Consider the following 11,969-nt stretch of genomic DNA (forward strand, 5'->3'; position numbering starts at 1 on the left):
ACTCATTTTTAAGAAAACATCCATTAAGTACATGAAGTTTAACATTTCATACATTTTCAGACCAAAATAAAACATTCAAATACATATCACCATGAACCTTCCCTGGTCAATTACTCACATTAAGACCATTATTTTTAATATTACACATTTTCTGAAATTTTGTATTTGAATGGGCAAACGAGGCATTATCTAATTAAATATGCACAAATGAAATTTTGTACAATTCCAGGACAGAAATCAAAATTATTGTTTAATTTTCTTGACATATGAGAGTGAAAGGTTTTTAAGTAGGAAGTTATCACTATGTAAGTCAAAAAATAGTGTCACCAGCCTGTATATGTATTTTGCAACGTTGTTAGGAATAAAATGTTCTATGAATAAGGCTATAAATGGTTTATATACAACCCCCTTTTTTTCCGTTTCCGTACTGGCTGAAAACACTTTGTACAATCTCCTCTTATTGAACCCTGAGTGACACGATCAACATTTGGTCTTCTGCTGATATCAGCTGCAGAAAAACCTTCAGAATAGAGGCAGGCTGTGAGAGCTGCTGAAGAGGAGACGTCTGTGAGAAAATGCTCTTTAAAGACATGAATTGTAAAATTTCATACATCATTAGACCAAACATAGAATACAACAGTGTAACAGGGTAAAACATTTTTACAGATACTGCCATGATACTTCTGTGTTTACATACAAATTAAGCTTATGTGCTCATTGCATAACTGTCCTGAACCAAAACCTAAAATAAAATAAACCTAAACGTATATTTCATATGTTTTTTCCCTGCTCGTGTTTGGAAGCAAAAACAGCCCAAAATCTCAAAACTGACCAGCGCATTAAAAAAGTAAAATGTTCAGCTAAAAGAAATCTGCATTTGTAGGAAAAATAATCAGATTACTTGAACTTTTACAAAAGTTACCCCCTTTCTCATAATACATTAATTATATTGTTATCATTTCAGTATTTCCTCTTCATTATTTTGACTTCTTGATTTAAGTTGATAATTGTTTGATTTTCTCTTTGTCTGAGCTGAAATGATCGAAAGAAGGTGATTTAAATAATATGATTACTTTAAGAGCTCACCTGTTGTAATGTGGGCTCAGACTCACTCAGCTTTGTGCCTTTCAGCTCGTCCTGTCATATTGGTGTCCACCACCAGAGGGCGACACTTCCGGTCCCTCCTGCAGCAGCAGCAGTGTTTCTGCTTCCGGAAGGAGAGGAAAAGTGAAAGCAGGAAAAACTCCCATTCAAACAGAGAAACAAAGAGAACATGTGTGCTCTGATCATGTGTGTTTGTGTCTGATAACAGATTGACACATGTTATACATTAATAACTCTATACAGTGAGACGTTCACTGACCTCAGCAGGAAATCTGACAGCGGTGTGTTCCAGCTCCCCTCGGAAAAACGAATGCTGTGACACATGTTCATGCAGTGTCTCTCTAGCTTTAACTCTTTGAGGGTTGATGAGGTTTGGAATAAATCACGACTTTGAACACAATGTTTAATCAAAACTGAATTTATCTCAGAGGTGAAATAATCAGATCCTGAAGTGAAAGCACCAAAACCACCAGTTAAATAAAATAAAATTAAAAAATAAATAAATAAAAAATAAAAAGAAAGAAGTAAAAAGAAAAATGTCTGGTCTTCCTGTCAGACGTCAGCAGACAAAAACATTTCGGCAGCCATATTAAAGCAACAGACATGATTAGAAAATATTAATAATATTATATCATAATAATACTTTATTGATCCCCAGTACGTTACAGTCGCTCTGATGTAAAACATAAAGAATTTTAAGAAAATAGAAGAACTCTGTAAAAATGGAAAACTAAAAATCTGTGCATTATACAATAATGTTTTACAGTAGAATATATAATATTTAACAATATAAAATATGTATAATGAGCTGTATGTAAAATGTGTAAAAAACAAACAAACTAATAATTATTATTATATTTTTTTTACACATGGGTCGATGAAGAACTCAGATCTTTTACTTTAGTGAAAGCACAAATACCACACAGTAAAATTACTGTTACAGTAAAAGTCCTGCATCAATGTTCCTCCAGTAAACTTCAATATCACTATAATGTTGTTAAAGTATTAAAACTGACTGTTGTGCTCTCATATCTGATCTCATCATATCTGATCTTATCATATCTGATCTCATCATATCTGATCTTATCATATCTGATCTCATCAGATGATTCTGACTCATGTTTTAATATAAAAGCAGGATTTTACTTTTTACATTTTCTAATCTGATTATTTTGTCAAGTAATCAATTCAGTTGATTTGTAAAATATTCATACTCATATTAATTCATGACACTTTTTAATGTCTGTTCCAATAAAAACAAACTGCCGTCTCACAGAAAATGTTCAACTTTCCACGTCCGTCTCTCCGATGACTGAAGACACAGAGTCCAAGGAACCAAAACCAGGTGAGTTCCACAGGGTCCTGTATCAGTGATACTCAAGTTACAACCTGCGGGCCAAATGTGGCCCCTGATAGGCTGTTGGGTGGCCCCCAGCCATTTTGTGTTACACAGTGAAAATAAACTGATTCACTCTGTGATTTGTTTGTACTTTTATTGTAAAAACAGTTTCAGGATGCATCAAAAAATCATTTAAATAGAGCTTGTTTATAAAAAAAGAAAGTGCCAGGAGAGATTGCCCTGGACCCAGCAGAACCCCAGCAGAGGTCTGGACTGTGCCCCCAAGGTCCTCAACTCCTAGAAACACCCCTGACCTGTGTGGGGCCACTGCGTCTGGCCCCTGGCCTCCTGTCAGTTTGCAGAAGTGGCTCCCGGGCACAGCAGGAGAACTAAAACACAGTACTGATACAATCAGCCTGTAGCGCCCTGTTCGACATCTCTTCCTCTGAACATGTTCAAAATGTTTTCAGTGTTTGTTTCGTCCATCCATCAGTCGTAACCTGAAACATATTCAAAATAAATGAAGATATTTAAAAGGAACCATCAAATGTTCGTACATGAAAAATAAACAGATGCCATTAATGTTCTGTAGATGAGCCTCAGGTGCAGCATTTGAATTTGTAACAAAGCAAAATATTTTATAAAATATATGAAAAAATGTTCATCCATGAAAAAATAAACTAAAACTGTTCAATAAATAATAACAGTCGAGTGAAAAGTCTCTGAGATGAGAAATAGTTCAAGAAGAAAAACTCTAGTAAAAGTATCTTAAAATGTATGTAACTGAGCCGACAGAAGTAAATGTACTCAGTTACTCTCCACCACGGCGTTACCACGTTACTTAAATATAATTAAAAAGTCTCATGTTTTCCTTCATATCATGATGTAAGAAATAAATAAAATCCTGCATCATCATCATCATCACCACCATCATCATCACCATCATCATCATCATCATCATCATCATCATCACAAACTGAGTCTCCCTGTTAAACTCAGTGTTGTAGTTCCTGACTGTGGCCACTGGAGGGCAGCAAACACAATGAAAACACATGATGGCGCCACTCAAACAAACATCAGGACAGGCAGCAGACGTGTGTGTGTGTGTGTGTGTGTGTGTGTGTGTGTGTGTGTGTGACTCATTTTGAAGTTATTAATTTTAAAACCATGATGAAGTTCAGCCAGCGTCAACAAAACAGCATGATTAAAGTATTATTATAGTAAATGTTCTGAGTCTGTGAAATCTGATTAAAACAAAGTAAGGATTTATTTCACTGTATAATAATAATAATAATAATAATAATAATAATAATAATAATAATAGTTGTCTTCTGTCTCTTGGTAGCTTGTTGCTTCTCTCTGATTATTGTGTGTCACCTTTCTTTCCTTATATGAAACATATGTACATATGAAGTGAATTTATAAAACAAAACACACAATATAATTACTCATTCTTATTTCATTTATGACGCTACAACCATTTCATTGTGTATTGTATATATTTCAGATTGTCTACTTTACTATTTTATTATTTATTTTATTTTATTGTCTACTTTAATATTTTATTTTATTTTATTTTATTTTATTTTAATGTCTACTTTAATATTTTATTTTATTTTATTTTAATGTCTACTTTAATATTTTATTTTATTTATTTCATTGTCTATTTTAGTATTTTATTTATATCTTCATCTTTATCTCTTGTTTCCATTCATGCTGTATTTCTATTTCTACTTTGCACGGAGCATTGGAACAAAAACAATTTCCCCCCGGGGATTAATAAAGTATTCTGAATCTGAAAACATACAGGCTCTGTACATATGTGTAAAAATTATACATGAAACCTTTTAGAAAATGGAACAGTATGTTGACATGTATGTATAAATACATGTTGATGTTATATGTATGATTAGAAACAATGGACATGTTAAACACATAGAAAAACATATTTAAGCATACAGAGTTTTTATGTTGTTGTCATAAACCTGTATGTATGAATTAAATATATATTGTTAACATATGGTTGGGGGGGAGAAGTGTCCATCATTCCACACTAAACTCTTGGACGGTTTTGAGTGTGCCAGTAGTACGCTGCATTAAACTAAAGCCCGAACCTCTACAGAGTTTCATGTCAACCTTTAAAGCAACAGTCTGACAGTTCTAGCCTCACTGACACTTTGTTTGTCAAGCTCTTCATCCTCACATCATCACACACTTCATGAAACTGAAGCTGTGGCAGATTTACCAACAAAATCCAGTATCCATCCATCCATATATGGTTTTTTCCCAGAGGACTTTAAAAAGGTCTTTAATATTCATATTTGCACCAAATTTGTCTGGTGCCTTTAACCCTCCCCTAACAACAATCAGGACTGCGCTGCTGTTAGCTCACCATTGGCTCAGTGATGGCTCAAAACTGGCTTAAACACACGCTAAGCACTGCTGGGTGACGTCACTACTGTTTACGTTCAACAAACACAACGGAGCTAGCTAGGCCGTAATCCAGAATCAGTAGCTAAAAAAAACAAAACAGAATAGTCCAAGCCGAGCACCAAACAGGAAACAGGAAGCTGTTTCTGACCAGCTAACTTTCTTCTTCATGGTCCTCTCATCTACTCTACTCCCCACCCCCCTTCACGTGCACACGCGCTAACCCCAAAACCCCACCCGGCAATCAGTGATTGGCTGGTTGGTGCAGCCTGGACCAAAATGTTTTTGTTGCCAGGTTCCGCAAATGGCAACAAAAACATTTTGGTCCAGGCTGCACCAAAGTCCTACAGAGACCGGACTTTTTCACAGCATATAGAGTGTGCCAGGGCTGACGTCAAAACCCGGACGTTTAGCATTGCGCTGATTCCAGAAGAGAAAGTGAATGTGATTTTTGCATTGCGTTTTGGATTATGTCAGAAAATAAGCTCTGTGGCTAACACAAGTTTATGATACTTACAGGTTTTGTTCAGCGAGATAATCTTCACATATGAACACCTTTCATACCACATTTGAAGCTTAAATTCGATCGCCAGAAGTAAAAAGCTAACGTTAGGCTTTAACGGACTACATGACTACTCCACGGTCACATGACTCTTGACGTCACCGCCACTAAGCTTTCAACTGATTTCGGCTGCTTTATTTTAAAAACATTGTATAATGGGGAAATCGGACTGTTTAAGCTAAATAAGAAGCTGTAATGGCGGACTGCCAGCACTCTCGCCTGTTCAGGGGTGATGACGTTTAATGTCCTCGACAGGGTTTGTAGTCGTATTGAGCAACTTGTTAGCAACCGCCTTTTTTATGACACGTAAAAGCTTCAAAATTCACAAGTAGGGTATTTACTGACGTGTTTTATGTCGTAGAACAAAACCTGAAACTTGCTTAAGCTTTTGTTAACCACAGACCTTATTTTAGGCTTTTTACCAAAATCCCATTCAAAAAACGTATTGACTTTTAGACGAGAGAACCGGAAGTGCTAAAAGCGCTAACGGAGTTCAGGGTTTACTGGCACACTCTATTCAGAGGACATGTAGCTAGAGTATCGTGAGGAGACGTTTGCTGTATGTGACAAAAACTTTTCAAGCTTAGGAAGACTTAGAGAACCTTTAATGTAAGCTCAACCATAGCTAAAGGTTGTTTTAACGTGAGTGTGAACGCACATAGCACACTTGTGCTAAGTCCCTCAAAAACATCCATGCCTGGGGGCTAGAAACCCACAAAAAAACCAAGACAAGCTCCTAAGAAGAAACACCCAAGTCTGGGGATTAAAAAGCCTCAAGAAAAACAGTGATAGGTCCGTAAAACATACCTACATCTGGGGGCTAGAAACCTGCAGGAAAAACCGTGACAGATCCCAAAAACACCTACTTGTGACGGGTAGAAAGCCTCAAGCAAAACCATAGTCTTGCTCACCAGACCTTTCTCAAGAAAAGAAAGGTCTGGCTGGGCCGACTCTCACTTTGAGATTGGAGAAAAAAACGCCCCGGCTGCTTGTATTTCTTTCAACCAATCACAATCGTTCTGGGCGGTGCCACAGCAACGGTGCGCTTGCAAAAATATTGCCGGGGGGAAACAGGTTTTGGTGTAACACACCCACAAAAATATCGCCTACAGGACGCGAACCATGGCAGAAAAATGGCTACATCCCCGCAAGATCAAACACCGCAAAAGTTAGTAAAGGACGTGTTGGAAACTGCTACACAACCGGAGGTGGTAGGGCGGGACTTCAGCGGGTGGCTCGTTCCGCCCAGTGAGAGGCTGATCTATGCAGCGAACTTCCGCCCACTCAGACTAGCAAAACAGTGATGGGTTGTAAAAAACAACCACGCCTGGGGGCTAGAAACTCACAGGAAAACCATGATGGGTCCATAAAATGTACCCACATCTGGGGGTTAAAGAGCCTAAAGAAGTACAATGATGGGTCCTTCAAAAAAACTAAGAACCCACATATAAAGCCACAGGAAAACACGCTAAGGTCTGGAAAAAGCACACAGTTTGGGGGGCTGAAAAGCCTCAAGAAAAACAGCGATGGGTCCCTTAAAACACCCACATTCAGCCCCTGGAAACACAGCAATGACCTGCTAAACACAACTGGTTTTGTTGTTTGTCAGGCATCTCTCCTCAGTGTCACACCATCCTCCCTCCCCTCCACCTCCTGATGATGAAGCCAGCTCATATACTACATCACTGATATATGTATGAAATGTACAAACGAATCGTATTTGTGGATTGCAGAAACACAGAGTGTGAACATTTCCTTGAGTCGACTGGTCTGATTCATCAGGTTTATGTGGAGAAGCTTGACTTTGGCTCATCTGATCCATCACAGGCTAAAAAGCTGTCTGCCCTTTTCTCAGCTGCTGTAAAGAGCTCCACTTACCGCTGACCTTTTGTTGATGTCTTCCTGATGTACTGCAGCATCACATTGCTCAGCTGTGTTTAGCATTTCATCATCTAAAGGAGTCTTGTCTGCACTCAGTCGATGTCTGAGGTAAGGCTGGATCGAAATCTCGTCTCTGATGTGAGTGTGAGCTCCTGGTTTCACTGGAAATAATGAACACTTTCGTCTTTAGTCTGTACAGCCGAACAAAAACACATATACTCAAAAGATCAGCTCTGCCAACACCTGCAGGGTCGGCTCAACAGCCGGCAGACGGAAACACTGCAGATAATGTCAGGGGAGAACAAAAGCTGACAAGATGCCTGTTGAGCTTGCTCGAGCATTGAATTACCAGTTCTCTGTTCCCTCCTTGTTGGTGGAAATTCAGACATTCGCAAGTTGAAATTGATGTGGATGCAAACACACACACTCATCACACACACTTCTGTGCGACGTACCTCAGCTGGGGTTTGAACCCGCGGCTGCAGCACTCCAGTCGGCATCCTTCACTACTGGACCATCTCTGCCACTGAGGAACTTCAAGAACCTGAGAGAACAAGAAGATCAGACTGAAGCTCTGTCTCAGACTGGACTTGTTGTTGTTGAGGAGTGGAAGACAAACTTTTGTGTGTCCACAGCATCACTCGTATCTTTGAGTGAGTTCATCATCAGTGACGAGATGTCCGCTTGGTGTTTTATAAAACAGTAGTGTTAGTCTAAACTCTCTAGCCTTTGTGACGAGGGACTGCAGAGGACGGCTGACACCAGTCGTTTGAGCGTTCGAGTGGACAGAGATATTTTGCACACTGAAGTCGTGCGGGCAGTATTATTTTTTCAAACTGAGGGGAAAATATGTGTCTTGAAAAATATCAAGTGTAGAGAGAGTCTGAAGCTGCAGACTGAAACATGTTCACACTGACAAACTGAGTGAGGTCACCACAGTCCTGAACAGCTCAGCTGGCAGAGACAGAGCTTCACACTCTGAAGGTTGTTGGTTTAAATCAAACGTGGACAGTTTGACTTTTCATTTTGGATGGTTACCTTTAAGATAATGATACATTTATTTGATTTAGCACCTTTCCTGAAAATAAGATTTACAAAAGAATACAATAAAACATGCAATCAATAAAATGAAGGTAACAAAATGAAAGTAAAAGACCAACAGAGCAAATCAAAGCCACTGAGAACCCAAAGAGAAACACACTAAGAACAAGCACAGGACAGTTTCAGGTGGGACGAAGGCTGATGGATCTTCAGCTGTTTCTAAGACGACTGTAAAACCTGATGGAAGAGAGTTCCATGTAGTGTGTCTCAAATCACATACTCCTGTAAGTACACTGCGTACGTGCTGCGTGGTGCAGTGTGACAACTTTGAGCATCACTTTAGTTTTTATATGACACACACTTTTAGTAATGACTTTAAAAATATAGATTAATTTGGAGCGGATTATGTGAAGGTCATATATTCTAATCCTCACTTCCTGTGGGCTACAGCAACACTAAACCATTGAGCTTGCCTGAGAAGGACTAAATGCACAAAGCTGCTATTTTTAAATATCCCATGGAGAGAGACTCTCACTGCAGCCTGTTCTATTTTGTTGTGAAAATGTGGGCGTGCAGCCTCGTTCTGTGGACGATAAACCAGGTGCAGACTTCCATCTGTGTCACCGCTGATGAGGAAATACAGCGAGTGCTGGACGGAGCAGTGAGTGACAACAACCCCGCCCACATTTAAGAGGACTGTCTGAACACACCGAGGGTCTAGGTACCATGTCTGAAGGCTTACTGCTGGTTCCACAGGTGCTGGACTGAAACGGTTTGGTGGAGACGGGGCTTTAAAAACACTGTTTGGTGCCTAAAAAACATCCACACTTGAGAACTAAAAAGCTGAGTGAAAACCAACTCGGTCTCACTCTGATCGAAAACTGCCGCTTGGTCAGTGACTTCTGCCATCAGAAAAGTTAAGGTAACAGAATTCCAAGTATGGAGGATCAGGTGGGTGGGTCAAACAGCCACTAACTTTCACCCAGGAGGCCAATGTTCACTTCCTGTAAGATTGTAAAACCAAACTCTGTTCTTTTGTCCTAAACCCAACCACGTGTACCGACGTAGTGCTTTTATTTTGAAAGAGACTGTATGCAAACTGTACATTTCCTGTGAAAACAGAAGTGTATTTTGAAAACAGACAATGCATGTAACAGGCTGAAGTTGACACGGCGTCCCAGAACGTCAACAACCAACACACCCAGGGTACCTTGGACGTCATATGTGGACGTGGAAAGTCCATGACCAAACGTGGACATGTGACGAGGTCACAGTGAGGACACCCATCTATGGATAATGCTGAAAAGCAGAAAACACAGCGATGACTCGCTAAAAATCAGCAGATGTTGTTGTTTGTCTGGCGTCTCTCCTAGTTGTGGCACCACCCAACATCCCCTCAGCTCACACACTGCGTCACTTTAGAAACGTTGGGTTTACAGAAACGTACGATGCCAACATTTCCTCCTGGTGACTGGACTGATTCATCCCAGTTTTCTTTGAGGAACAAGAACATCAGGACCAAAGATTTCCCATCAGAACGCTGCAGAGTGACGAGATGATCGATGTTCTTCACGTCACCTGTCATCACGCTGCTGCTGGTTCTTTAACCGAAAAGATGTGATCACTTCTCTGCTCATGATGATTGTGTCTGAGAACCTGTTGTGACAAATCCTGTCCACAGGGGGGCAGTACAGGATCAGGTACGTCTGTGTACTCCTGTGTCAATGCACACACACACACACACACACACACACACACACACACACACGATAAATCTGAAGCTAATATGTTTAATTTTATGTCACATTTTCCATATTCTTCCCTCAGCCTCAGATGTGTGATTATCACTCTGTGTGTGTGTATGTGTGTGTATGTGTGTGTGTGTGCAGGTATTCGTGCCCACACACCTGCTGGGTAATTTATCAGTGAAAAGAGGCTCTGCAGGAGCCGATAGAGAGCACAAGGAAACAGCGACATGTGCGTTTGAAGATGAAAGTTTCCTGGGTGTGAATACGGCAGGTACACACTGTGTGGAGAGACGAGGCCGCCGAAACAAAAGGGCGAGAGGATGACGAGAAAACAAAGACGAGATGAAAGAGGACAGAAAACAAGCCTTTAGAGGAGAGTGCAGAATAATAAACAGGAGGCTCTTATTAAAACCAAACGCTGTGGGTGTCTGAGGGACGACGCAGAGTAAACAGAAGGAGGAGGGGGGAGGAGAGCCGGTGGGCTGCGAGGGCCGGGGCCACAGGTGGACCCCTCCTGACTCCATCAGGCGGAGGAGATTGTAGTCTACGGGGAGAGGAGGATCGATGGGTGGAGGGGAGACTGAGATGAAACAAACAAAAAGAAATGAGCTGCTTCAAACAGGTCCCCAAACTCTAATGTCCTCCTCTGTCCTGTCCTCGTCCATCAACATTTCCTCGTCCTCTGACCGTCTCAGCTGCACCACACACAGTCCGGCTGTGTCTACGTCCTGTGCGATCCATGGCAGAGACGTAAATATTCCCATGTTCCAGGCAACAAAGGAACGTTTCAGTATTTAACCTGAACCAGGAGCTGTGAAACAAACAGAAAAACATCAGGCTGTTCTACAAACGCTTCCTGTGTTTTCCTACGAAAAGTAATGCGCCCAAATTCGTACACATCCCACGTTTTGGGCACAGTGACCTTCAACCACCAAATTCTAGTCATTTTAGTGTTGAGTCCAGGTGGATGTTTGTGCCAAATCTGAAGAAATTCCTTCAAAGTTTTCTTGATATAACACGTTAATGAGATTTAATTGAATGAGGTCACAATTACCCCTGACCTTTGACCACTAAATTCTGATAAGCTCATTTTTTAGTCCGAGGGGAAGTTTGTGCCAAATTTTAATAAATTCCCTTAAGTTGTGGAGGTATGGCATTCACAAGAATGAGACAAGAATGAGCTCACAGTGACCTTGACCTTTGAATTACAGCCACCAAAATCTAATCAGTTCATCCTTGAGTCCAAGGGGATGTTTTTGCCAAATTTTAAGAAATTCCCCCAAGGTCTTCTTGAGATATTGGTTCACGAGAATGAAATGGACACAAGGTAATAGTCACCTTTGACAACCAAAATCCAATCACTTCATCATTGAGTCCGAGTGGACGTTTGTGCCAAATGTGAAAGAACTTTTCATGAGACATCACATTCATAAGAATGGGACGGACAGATGGACTTGTGGTTTTTCATGATGTTCTTCTGTGCACAGTTAATTTCCCACAGTCAGTTATGTTCTGAAGTAAACAACCACATATATACTATATATATATATATATATATATATATATACAGTACAGGCCAAAAGTTTGGACACACCTTCTCATTCAATGCGTTTTCTTTATTTTCATGACTATTTACATTGTAGATTCTCACTGAAGGCATCAAAACTATGAATGAACACATGTGGAGTTATGTACTTAACAAAAAAAGGTGAAATAACTGAAAACATGTTTTATATTCTAGTTTCTTCAAAATAGCCACCCTTTGCTCTGATTACTGCTTTGCACACTCTTGGCATTCTCTCCATGAGCTTCAAGAGGTAGTCACCTGAAATGGTTTCCACTTCACAGGTGTGCCTTATCAGGG

Source organism: Epinephelus lanceolatus, chromosome 19 (assembly GCF_041903045.1).
Source record: "Epinephelus lanceolatus isolate andai-2023 chromosome 19, ASM4190304v1, whole genome shotgun sequence".
NCBI lineage: Eukaryota > Metazoa > Chordata > Actinopteri > Perciformes > Serranidae > Epinephelus > Epinephelus lanceolatus.